This window comes from Antechinus flavipes, chromosome 4, assembly GCF_016432865.1.
Source record: "Antechinus flavipes isolate AdamAnt ecotype Samford, QLD, Australia chromosome 4, AdamAnt_v2, whole genome shotgun sequence".
Classification (NCBI taxonomy): Eukaryota; Metazoa; Chordata; class Mammalia; order Dasyuromorphia; family Dasyuridae; genus Antechinus; species Antechinus flavipes.
Window position 1 is genome coordinate 231201961 of NC_067401.1, and position 12607 is coordinate 231214567.

The window sequence follows — 12607 nt, forward strand, 5'->3', positions numbered from 1 at the left end:
AACTATTTGTGGGTTTTTTTCAGTCAAGCATTGATTCAGAGGCTTGTAATGAAGTGGATAGTGAGAGAAAGCGCGGAGCTTATGCAACTGTGAGCCTCCTCTCCGCCATCTTAACCGGAAGTCTCAGAACTACAACTTAAAGGAAATAATACTTCAAGGTGCCAGAAAAACACACACACACAAACAAATAAAAAATTCAAATATCAAGGACCAATAGTCAGGATTACCCAAGATTTGACAGTTTCTACAATAAAGGATTTGGGGTCCTATTATACCATACAAGGGAAGATAAAGGGTTTAGGATTACAAACAATAATTAGCTACCCAACGAGATTCAAGACCATCTTTCAGGGGAGGCAATGGAATGTCAATGAAATAAGAAACTATCAATCATTTCTATTGAAAATTCAGAATGAAATAGCAAAATTAATCTACAAACACAGGACTCAAGAGAAACATAGAAAGATAAACAGTTAAATATATTAATTAAAGTTTAATTGTTACATCACTTGCACAAATGATATCTGTAACTCTTGAGAACTCTATCTGTCAATGGGGAAAACAGAGAGTAGCATTTCATGGATTGAGGGTATGGTTTTAAATAGACTCTGATATGAAAACATCAAAAAAAAAAAGACAGAGAAGGATCAGAAAAGATCTGTACTTGAAAAAGAAAAGGGGAGGTATAATGGGACAATTCAATACCATGAATGCCTATTACAAAAGAAGGGAAAGAAGGGAGAAGGATAAGCATTGTCTGAAGCTTGATCTCATCCATTTTGGTTCTAATAGAGATTAACTTAATTATCCAGTTGCATTTAGAAATGCATCTAACATAATAAAGTAGAAGGAGAAAGAGAAAAGAAAAGAAAGGAATAGAATAGAAGGGTAGACAGAAACACTAGTTGAAAAGAGGGGAAGGGTTAGTTGAAGATAAAATATTGAGTGGAATGAGTTAAAAAAAAACACAAATAATAGAAAGGGAGAGGTGTAATAGAAGATAGTGGCTGGGGATAAAAAATCAGGACTAAGAACAGGATGGAAAGAGAATAAAAATATATAAAAGGGAGAAAATAGGATGGAGGGGAAAGAACTAGTAATCATTATTATAAATGTGAATGGTGAGAATTCTCCAATAAAATGGAAAAAAATAACAGTGGATTTAAAAAAAAAAGAATCCTGAAATATGTTGTTTAATAGGAAACACATTTGGCACAGAGAGGCACATACAGACTAAAGGTAAAAGGCTGGAACACAATTTATTATGCTTCCAATGAAGTAAAAAAGTCAGGAGTAGCAGTCCTGATTTCAGATAAAGCAAAAGTTAAAATAGTTCTTTTTAAATGAAATAAGGAAGGAAAGTATATCTTGATAAAGGGTACCATAAACAGTAAAGTAGTAACAATATTAAATACATATGCGCTAAGTGGTTGAACAGCCACATTCCTAGAGAAGATTTTCAGCCAATTTTAAGAACAAATAGACACAAGACTATATTAGTAGGGGATCTTAACTTTCCCCTCTCAGAATCAGATACTTTTAACCATACAATAAATAAGAAAGAAACTAGGAAGGTTAATTGAAAACCTAGATTGTAGACCACTGGAGAAAACTGAATAGGTACAAAAAGGAATGCATTTTTCTCTCTAGAGTACATGGCACCTTCACAAAAATTGAGAATATATTAGGGCATAAAAATCTCCTAATCAAATGCAGAAAGACAGAAATAGTAAATGCTTCCTTCTGAGATAACACCACAATAAAAATTATATACAATTAGGGGACGGGGAAAATAGACTGAAAATTAATTGGAAATTAAATAATCTAATTCTAAAAAGGAGTGGGTCAAACAAAAATCACAGAAAAAATCCATAATTTCAAGAGAATGACAATAATGAGACAACATATCAAACTTTACAGGATGCAGTCAGAGTAGTTCTTAGAGAAAAATTTATAACTCTAAATTACTACATGAAAAGCTGATAACTAAGGAGATTGAAGATAAATCAACACATGCTATGTGCTCTCCTTTTTCTGTTTTTTTTCTCTCTTTTTTGTTTTTCCCTTTTGCTTTGATTTTTATTCCCCAACAAGATTCATAAAATAATGTGTATTAAAAATGAGTAAATGCACTACAAAAAAGAAAAGACATTCATTCATTCATGGGCATTATTTTTTCTTACAAATAATTTGTTCACCTTTTGGGTGAACAATTTGGAAAAAGCCTTGAGTTTGGAATAATAGAATGTTTCTATGTGTCATACAAATACTGCTTACTACCAATTATCTTGAGAAAGTAACTTTCCCTCTTTATGACTCAGTTTTTTTCACATGTGATTAAAGAAATGAACTAGATTATTTCAGAAGTCATATTCCCTTCTAGTTCTATTATTTTATAATAATATCTAGTTCTAGGAAGATGCTATATTGAATAAAATGATGTGTCTGGGATAAGAAAGGCCTGAGTTCAAATCCAAGTGCTAGCTGTGCAATAATGGACAGGTTAATTAATCTCTTTATGCCTCAGTTTCCTCAGCTATAAAATGGGTTAATTGTAAGCAATGATCTGCCAAATTTGCGAGGATCAAATTAGATAATAGTTATAAAGTTCAAATTAGATAATAGTTACAAAGTCCTGCCAGACACATAATAGTTGCTTAATTAAAACTTGCTTCTTTTTTTATTGTCTCATGCCTACAGAGATTCCTTACTATATACCAACAGTGTAGAAAGAAAATATTAATAGAAGAAATGAATTTGTGTAGCAGTAGAAGTGTTTATATGACAATTTTTTGGTGAAATCAAGAAAATGTATAATTTATGCATGCTATGATAGAATAACCTTTAAACAAGAAGGTAAAGGAGGCAAATTTTGTTTGCATTTTTTTATCTATTATCTTTTTATTTATTCAATATTCTCCTACAGCTACATTCAAAACTAATCCACAGAGGCTTATGTGACAGGATGGTAGAACATACAAAGTAAAATTTAGCCATGCTACTTTAAACTTGAAAATATTTTATGAAACATACATACTATACAAAAATGTTACACCAAGTCCAATAATGTTAAAGAAACTTTAGATATACCAAGTCTATTCCAAGATCAAAAACATTTTCCCTAAAGATATGATCTTAATTAATTTTCACAAAATATTTGTGTTTATTTAAAAATATATACATTTCTATTGAATATTTTTATCATTGATTGTTGTTTTGACTCTATAATTACTAGTTATCAGGCATAGCAAAATTTATGCCTTCAATCTTATTGAACCTCAGTTCAATGGAATATGCTTATGTTTACCTTGAACAGTTTTGGCTAATATACAAAACAACCACTGACTAAAATAATCTTTTAGAAACAGATATATATATATATGTATATATATATATATATTTATATCTATCTATATATATATATAGTCAAAGAATATCTGTTTCTAGTGTCATTAAGCATTGTTAAACTGTTCATGGGCGAGGCCATGAGTTGTCTCAAAGTAGACATCCTATAATTTTGATTTAAAAAGTCAAATTTAATGGTCAAACACTTACAAAAAAGAATATTTTCTAGAATAACCTTATTGATTAATAACAAGAAATGTAACCTAGTCATGACAGTAACTTTTATTTTCTGTTTGTTTTTTTCCCCTTCTAAATTGAAAAATTTAATTCCCTTGAGTCATAGGAAGGAAAATATTTCTTCTGGACATTATTGCCAAGAATGACTTCACTCATATCTACTGTTGTTCTATCAGACTATCAATCTTAAATAATGGGGTCACCCAAAGTGACACCCAAATTGCTAAAATTTGGGATCAATAATCTGTTAGAAAAACAGGCTTTTTTTATTTTGTTTGTTTGTTTGTTTTTTTGGGGGGGCTCTAAAGCCAATCATTCCCCCTGAAATCAGCTTTGCAAATATTTCTTTTCTAACCTTTCTTTCTAAAGTTTTGTCTACTTCAAACTTCCCTGTTTGATGTTATTGTTTACTGTTTCCCTTCTTTCCTAGATAGATAAAAGGATTTGAATTTTGAATTACTAATACTTGAGTCATTGTTTCTTAAGCATAAACTAATTGAAACATGATAGCTAATAGTTTTACAGGAATTAAATGGAACAGATTTATTAAGTATCTCTTATCTGCCACACAAATGCATTAAGAACTTTTACAGATATTATATTATTTCATCCCTACAACAAACCTATAATGTGGATGGTATCATCTGTCCCACTTTAAAATTGAAAAAAATGAATCAGAGGTTTTTTTTTTTTTTCCTCTTCTTTTCTTTGGCTATTTTATTAGATGGATTTGGTTAGGACTGCATATAATTTGTAGAGAATCAAGTATAACGTGGATTTTTCATAACAGTAGATATAGAATATATTGCAATTTTAGTGTTATTTTTGGGAACTCAGAGTGGGTTCAAATATTAAAAAATGGAGATATAAATCTCTGTGTAGATCATATCTCCATTCATATACACACACATATAGTGCATACCTTTGTGTGACTATATATATGTGTATTTTATATGGATATATATATATATAGATAGATAGATATATATATATATCTATATATATATATCTATCTATATATATCTATATATATATATGTATATATATATATATATGTGTGTGTGTATAGAAAGAGAGAGAGAGAGAGAGAGAGAGAGAGAGAGAGAGAGAGAGAGAGAGAGGATATATTATAGATACACATCTCTTTTTCTCCCTCCCTCCCTCACTCCTTCCTTCTCTCCCTCTCTCATTGTGTGTGTGAGAAACTTATTTTAAAAGTAAGAATATCATTGGAAAAACACTTAAGGGCTTTAAAATTATAACGAGACTTTATGTAAACATGTTTTTAAGGAATTATTCAGGTAGGTTTTAAAGTATTGCATTTTAAGAAAAGTAATAATATCCCATTAATAATTTTTTTTGAAAAATCTTGCAAAAGAAATTCAAAGAATAAGTTATAAGCATTAATGAATGACTGAGAAGGTAGAAGAACTCACTGATTGAGATAAATTGGTATATTCAGTGAAAGATGTTTCTTACTTACTTTGTTAATTAAGTTCCATAAAGTAATAATATACAGGCTCACATCTCATAGTGGCAAGGCAAGCATGTGAATTGTTTTTAAAAAAGAATAAGAGTTGACCTTTTCATTGAAGTAAGATTATATTAGGATGGAGATCCAGAGATTTGGAGAAGTAATTAACACTTCCGTTTTTGGACTAGTTAGAATAGATATGAAGTCACAAAACAGTGAGGAAAAATCTTATGACATAGCAATGGAAGCATATTAGGTAATAGTTGTTTTTAGTGATTAATGTGAATATATTATTGTTCTTATAGTATTCACATATTGTTCTTATCTGTTTTAAAATTTAAAACAAATTTATATCCAGGAACTAGAAATTAAATATTGAAGCTTTATGTACATTTTTAAAAGAAAAAAAAAAACATGTAAAAATGTATGAGTAAATGTGTTTTTTCATGATTCCTAAGAAGGCCTTGTCTACCTGATCCACACATCAATGGAAACAACTATCCATCTGATGGCATCTAATCAAATTGTGAAGAATGAATCAGCTCCCTATATGGACAAACATTTAAAGCAATAAAAATCTTTATAATATTTCTTTAGTTTGTATAGGCATTTTAAAGTGATAAAATCACTGAATAATAAGATTCCATAGTATCTTGGAAGTTCCTCAAGTATGTCTGTCTAAGGATATATGAAACCATCCAAAACACACACACAACACACACACACACACACACACACACACACACACACACGATGGCAGAATAAAGCAAGGACTCACCTATCCTCTTCCAAATTCCCTTCCAAATAACTTTAAACTATTGCTTCAAAATGAGTTCTGGAGCAGTAGATTATGATGCTCTTTGCACCTTTTTCTCCCTCCCCTCCCTCATCATTTACTTTGTATTGTGTGTGTGTGTGTGTGTATGAATGTGTGTGTGTGTGTGTGTGTGTGAATGTGTGTTTTTCTTGTATTTACATGTTCATTCTGTTTGATAGAAAATAAACTCCTTGAGGCCAGTTGCTATTATATTTTTTATACCAGTACCCTCATTACTTAGCATTGTACTTGGCACTTAGTTGGTACTTGATAAATGTTTTGAATGATTGATACACTCATGATATCTGTTTGAACATTAATTGATCATTCTTTAAATATTCCCCTTACCTTAACTTTCATTTCTAATGATTGATTCATCATCCTTCTACTTAATTACACCCAGAATTTTAAATTTAATTTTTCTCCTTTCATTTACCTCATAAGTTATTCATCTAACATTTTTACCTATAAAATAGTTACCATACATGGCCCTTCTTCTCAATTTCTGCTTAAATAATCTTGGTTTAGATTTTCAGAACTACTAAATGGTTTTTCTTTCTAATCTATCGATTCCCTGCTAGATCAATTACATCATTGCCTGTAAAACCTTTGTGACAAACCAGTAGGACTATGTCATATCTCTAGATAAAATATTTCAGTAACTTACATTCCCTGCTATGTGAAAAATATATGCTATATTAAAAACAATCACCTCATTCTAGCATTCAAGTCCCTTCAAACGTTGTCCCCCATGATTATTTACACTTAAGCATCTGTAAGTAATGTATTGAGTGTGACAATGGATAATCAGAAACATACTAACGGTCCACTTTTCAAACATTTTAATCTAATAAAAGGAAGAAAAAAAAAACAGTACAAAGAGAATAAGCAAAAATGCTCTCTCTTCCTACTAATTTTTAAAGAATTTTGCCTGCACAGCTGCTTTGCATTTATAACACATTCATCTATTTCTTAGATTTTTCTCTACTTGTTCATTCCCTCATTAAATTACAATATTCTTGTGAATTGGATCTGAATCATGTTTTTTTTTTTTTTTTTTTTTTTTTTTTTTTTTTTTTGTTTGTTTGTTTGTTTGTTTCCTCAATGCCAGGCTCTCTCATACAGAATAGAAAACTAGTAAAGGTTTATTGACCTGAAAATCTTCTTTTATTCCCTGTTACTCCAGATGGACATTGAAGTATTATTGAAATTTGATTGTGAACTATGTCACAGCAAATGGAGGAATGTGGATGAGAGTTAAATGAAGGGCATTTTTGATTGCCCTCCCCATAACCTCAGTTTGAAATATAACAAACTCAGCTAAACCAATGGGCAAAAGCTTCCTCTAAAGCCTTAGGAAAGTCAATAAAGATTAAGTTTTTGGCTTCTTGCTGATGTACTAAGTTTGTCAGCATGCACTGTCTGCTATATACTGGAAGGAAAAAGGAAACAGCAGTTCAGTGTAATTTTGTAGTAATGGAAAAATTCTTTTCAACCTGCAGAATTATTTTTGTAACAAGGCAATGAGGGTGCTGTAAAATAATTGTAGGGACATTTTCCTAGTAAGAATGAATCAATTTACAGACAAGCTAATTGATTCAATTACCGTGAACCCCACTGTGAAGGGGTAAGATTTTAATAGATTTTAGAATACATACAAGCATCCTCAAAAAGAATGATACAGTGAAATAGAATTAAATCTCTAGTGTGAACATGATCAAGAGGAACATAGCCATGTAAAAGAAGGGAAGTATATAAATATATTAGTAAACATTGTTTAATATTTGAACCAAATTTTGATATAGCATGGGGTAAAGTGAGAGTTTTTTGACAATCCATGAGTTCCAACAAAAATTTTTGGATGACAAAGGTGGAAAAAAGCTAATGTCTACAGAGTATGTTAAAGTTTTCAAAGTGAAATGTAAGCAAGGTGCCCAATACATGTAATGACACTATCTTTCATTATTTTACTAGAACACATGAACAAGAGCCCCACAATATGAATAGGCTAGTGGCTATGATCTTTACTTTTTTAGTGTATCACTGTATCATTGAAACAAGAGATTTGTTTAGTGTTGGTATGTGATAAAATATTTCTTTAAAAAATCGCCTTTTAATACAAATCATATACCTATATAGATATGTGTGTATATATACATACATATATGCATGCATGCATGTATGTATATATACACACACATGCAAAGATAAATAGATATATAGATACACACATATGCATACTTTGTTTTTCCTGGTCTAATGTTGGAATCCTTACTAACTGTTAACTAATTAGAGTTGATCTAATCTTACAAGAAGATGTTTTGGGCAGAATCTGAAACAAGGTACTAAGTAGAACTAATTAATACAAGGCTTGTGTTCACACCTTTACTCATTGGAGTTCAATGAGTTCATACCTCCCTTGAAGCTCTTTGGGCCAGAGAGCACTATGGGAGAAAACCCATAATCCCTCTCTCTGGAAGGAGCATAAATAGGCCAATGGGCCAGTAGAGGAGGTTCTTCAGAATAAGAAGCTACAAGTCGAGATTTCACCGGAATGACATGAAGAGTTGGAGTTGGCTGGAGGCTGAATTAAGTAGAGGCAGAGGCTGAAGGACCAGACCTTTGGATTTGGCAACATTCGGAGAGAGCTCTTGGAACCAAGCAGAGAGATTGGCCTCTAAGCTAACCGGGCTATATTGGAGATAATAAAAGATCTGAACTTTTATCACCTGGCTGCGTTTTGAGAAGAAAAAGCTCACCACATTTTGGCGCCCAACGTGGGGCAAACAAAATCCTGATTCCAGGGAAGGCACCCAGAGAGAACTTTTATAATATTTTATAGAAGAACAAGAACCCCACATTTGAACTCCAACACTTTGGCGCCCAATGTGGGGCTAACAGACCCCCTCAGTGGATTTCAGTGGAAAAGCTCCGATCCTGATCCAGTGGAAAAGACTTCAACCCAGAAATTAGGGTGAGTGCAACAAAGAAATTTTGTTAGAAGAGTTAAAGTAGAATTTCATCTAAGATGGGACAGATATTTAGAAAACAGCCTGTTTCTGTTTAAGGAAAATGTTTAGAGAGCATTGTCAAAATTATGGAAAGCCAAGGTCTAATTGTAAGTTTACAGCAAATCACTGAATTTTTACAAACTGTAAAGGATATATGTCCTTGTTTCTCTCTTGATAAGGAATTAGCTCTAAATGAATGGAAATTAGGTGGAGAGGATCTTTGTCAATTCTATGATAAAAATGGGCCTAACTCAATAATTAATACATATAATGTAATACAATTGGCTATAAGAAGTTATTTAAGTGATAGAATGATGAAAAGGAAAGTACAGGAGGAAGAAATGCCAACTTTACTAGGTGAAAAGGAGGACGAATCAGATGAGAATGGAGTTAATTACAATTCTGAGTATGATACTTCACAGCAGGAGGAATTAGGTGATTCCACATCTCATGACCCTCCCCCCACAATGAACCCTTCATGGGTGGAACAAGGGGGAGGGAGAGAGACAGAAACACAGTCAGCTTCTCCTATAAAGCAGAATTTAACAAGATTAGAAAAAGCATTAATTAAGGCAAAAAATGAAGGAGAAGATATATCTGATTTTATAAATGCATATCCTGTGATTGAAGAGCTCAACTCCTCAGGTCAAAAAGAGAGAAAATACACTGCTTTTAATTTGGGAAAAATTAAAGATTTGAAAAAGGGTTGCACTCTTTATGGGGCTACATCATCTTATGTGAAGATGTTACTAGATAATTTGTCTTATGAAATCCTAACCCCGAATGACTGGAAATCCATCGCTAAAATTTGTCTAGAACCGGGACAAAATTTATTGTGGCTTTCGGAGTTTCATGAATTATGTAGGATTCAAGCCCAATGCAATAGGCAAACAGGAGCTATTGTACAAGTTGCTTTTGACCAACTAGCTGGTGAAGGTCAGTATGCAGAGAGTTCAGAACAAATTTATTATCCCATAACAGTGTATGAGCAAATTTGTAAGGCTGCAACAAAAGCATGGAATTCTCTCCCTGGACAGAAAGATGGAAATAATGCTTTCACAAAAATAGAGCAAGGTCCCAAGGAACCTTTTGCAGATTTTGTGGGACGTTTACAAACAGCTGTAATAAGAACCATTGGAGACAATGCAGCAACAGAAATAATGACTAAACATTTGGCTAAGGAAAATGCCAATGAGGTTTGCAAAAGAATTATATGGGGGCTAGACAAAGATGCTCCTTTAGAGGAAATCATAAGACGCTGTGCCACAGTGGGCACAAATGCTTATTATGCCCAGACTATGATGAACATGGAAAGACAAGGTCCTTCTTGGCAGAGGAATTCTAGAGAAACTCATCGATGTTTTCAGTGCGGAAAAATTGGACATTTGAGAGCTCATTGTAGATATAGAGATAGAGTGAGAAGACGGGGTGAGAGAAAACCCAAAACCCCATGTCCAAAATGTAACCGAGGCTTTCATTGGGCCTCTAAATGTATATTGACCCAGAGGAAGGAGAGGCAAGGCCCAGCTTCAAAGTATCAATCAAAGGACAGGTGGGGCATGATAGCAGCTGAGGTTACACCCAGAGAGCCTTTAGAAATTCAGGACTCTGATGTCATCAACCAACAGAAAAGCAATCAGGATTACAGTTGGGAAGAATACAGGCCTTTTAAGACAACAAGGCAATATCCAGTGCAAGCAGCTCCAATGTAATTACCAGATGATGAGGAGAAATCCCAAATTTGGTAAATAGAAGAGATAGGTTAACTGCTTGAGGAAGAGGATCTGCTTATATTTCCACAGATGAAGAAAGAATCAGATGGCTGACAATGAGACTGTCAAAAGGACTCTTAAAATCTTCAGAAATCATTGGGTTCCCTGAGATGAAAAATTGTTGATGAGACCTTTTGCAGTACTTCAGAGCTTACAAAAATTATTAGATTCCTGGCACATGAACTAATGGACAATGGATTGCTTATGGACTATTTCTAGGACTTATGGACATGTGTAAATCTTCAGGTTGATTCATGTTATTTGTTACACTACTACTAGCCTGTGTTATATTGCTATGTGCTTATGTAAATTATGTATAATGCCTCCCATATTGATGGATTTATGTATACCATGTATATCTGTTACAAAGTTCTGGCCCATATTGATGGATTTATGTGTACCCCCTCAGAAACCCCCTATGTTTTAAAACAAAAGAAAGGGGGAGTCTAAAGTCCTTTTCCAGACTTTTCCCCTTAGGAAAATATAAAGCAGGCCACAAGAATTGGAAATTAAGTTAAAGGATAACAATCAAGCAGAATAAAAAAAAAATCTCGTCTATGGTTTGGATCATTGCCTTCATGATCTCCTTAACAATTTCCGCTTAAGGATAGTGCCCTCCACTGATCCTTGTGGTTGGGGAGACCACTTCAGTTCTTGCCAGGAGTTGTCAAAGAAGGAATTCAATAATTTTATTATTTTAATAGAAGATTAAGTGAAAATTCCTCAAACTTGAAATTTACCTCAAAAAACCCTTACTCTATTTTAGCATAATCTGACTTTTCTTTGTTTAAAAATTTCTATAAATATTGAGTCAAGCTTTCTTGGGTAGAGAGAAAGATGCCTAAGGTTATGGTGGAAAGGAAAACATCAGTCTGAACGTATAATGTTTCTTTCTAAGCAATAAGTGTTTTGATTCAAATTAATGAAAATTAATAAAAATTATTTCTGGCAAAATTATGCCTAAAACTCCCAGCATCAATGTTATTCTTTCACATTTGCATGTATATTTATGTAACTTTTTTTTTCTTTTCAGTAGAAATAATAAATGTAACACAGATGGATGAGCAATAACAATTAACATAAAAAGTTTAATTGGAATTAAATCACAAAATGGAATATACAATTGGAAGAACTAAAGTTCTTTTTAACTCTAACATTGATTTAAGACATGAAGAACTCGATGTAATTGGCATGATAAGACTTGAGAAATTCAGTGTAATTGGTATCAAAAGATCAGATAAAGCATGATCATTTAAAAAAGGTTTTATTTTATTTATTTATTTTTCTTCTTTTTATATTCTGTTTTCTCTTTAGATCGTATAAATCTTTCACCTATTTTTCTTCTTTTTTATTTTTATTTTTTTAAATAACTTTTTATTGATAGAACCTATGCCAGGGTAATTTTTTACAAGGTTTCATTTTAAAGATTAGAAAATTATAATAGGAAAAAATTAATATAAACATAGCAAAATGGTTAATATCTAAGTATTTTCAATTGCTGAAATATATTGGAAGTACGAGAGGAATATGTTGAGGTAGAGATCTATTTACAGCCTTATCAATAGGGATAGAGGTTAGACTTATCATTTTAGAGATAAAGAGAATCTCCTAGATGAAGTAACTATCTCTACAAATTTCATCTTATAGTCTTATAAAGTAGGTTAAAGCATTTACTAGTTAAATATATTGCCTAGGGATCACAGAGCCAAAAGGAAAAAGACTTTAATTCCCTCTTCACAACTTCAAAGTTAACTTCTAATACACACTTGCAGAGATGTCTATCTTTCTATTTCTTTTTTCTCTTCTATTTTGGTGTCTATATCTGTCTCTATTTCTGTCTGTTTTTCTGTCTTATTTTCCTCACACAAACACATACACAGATACATTCATCTGAAAACTACCTAGTATGTGAACATGATAATTATATATATTATTTGTGTATTTACATTTA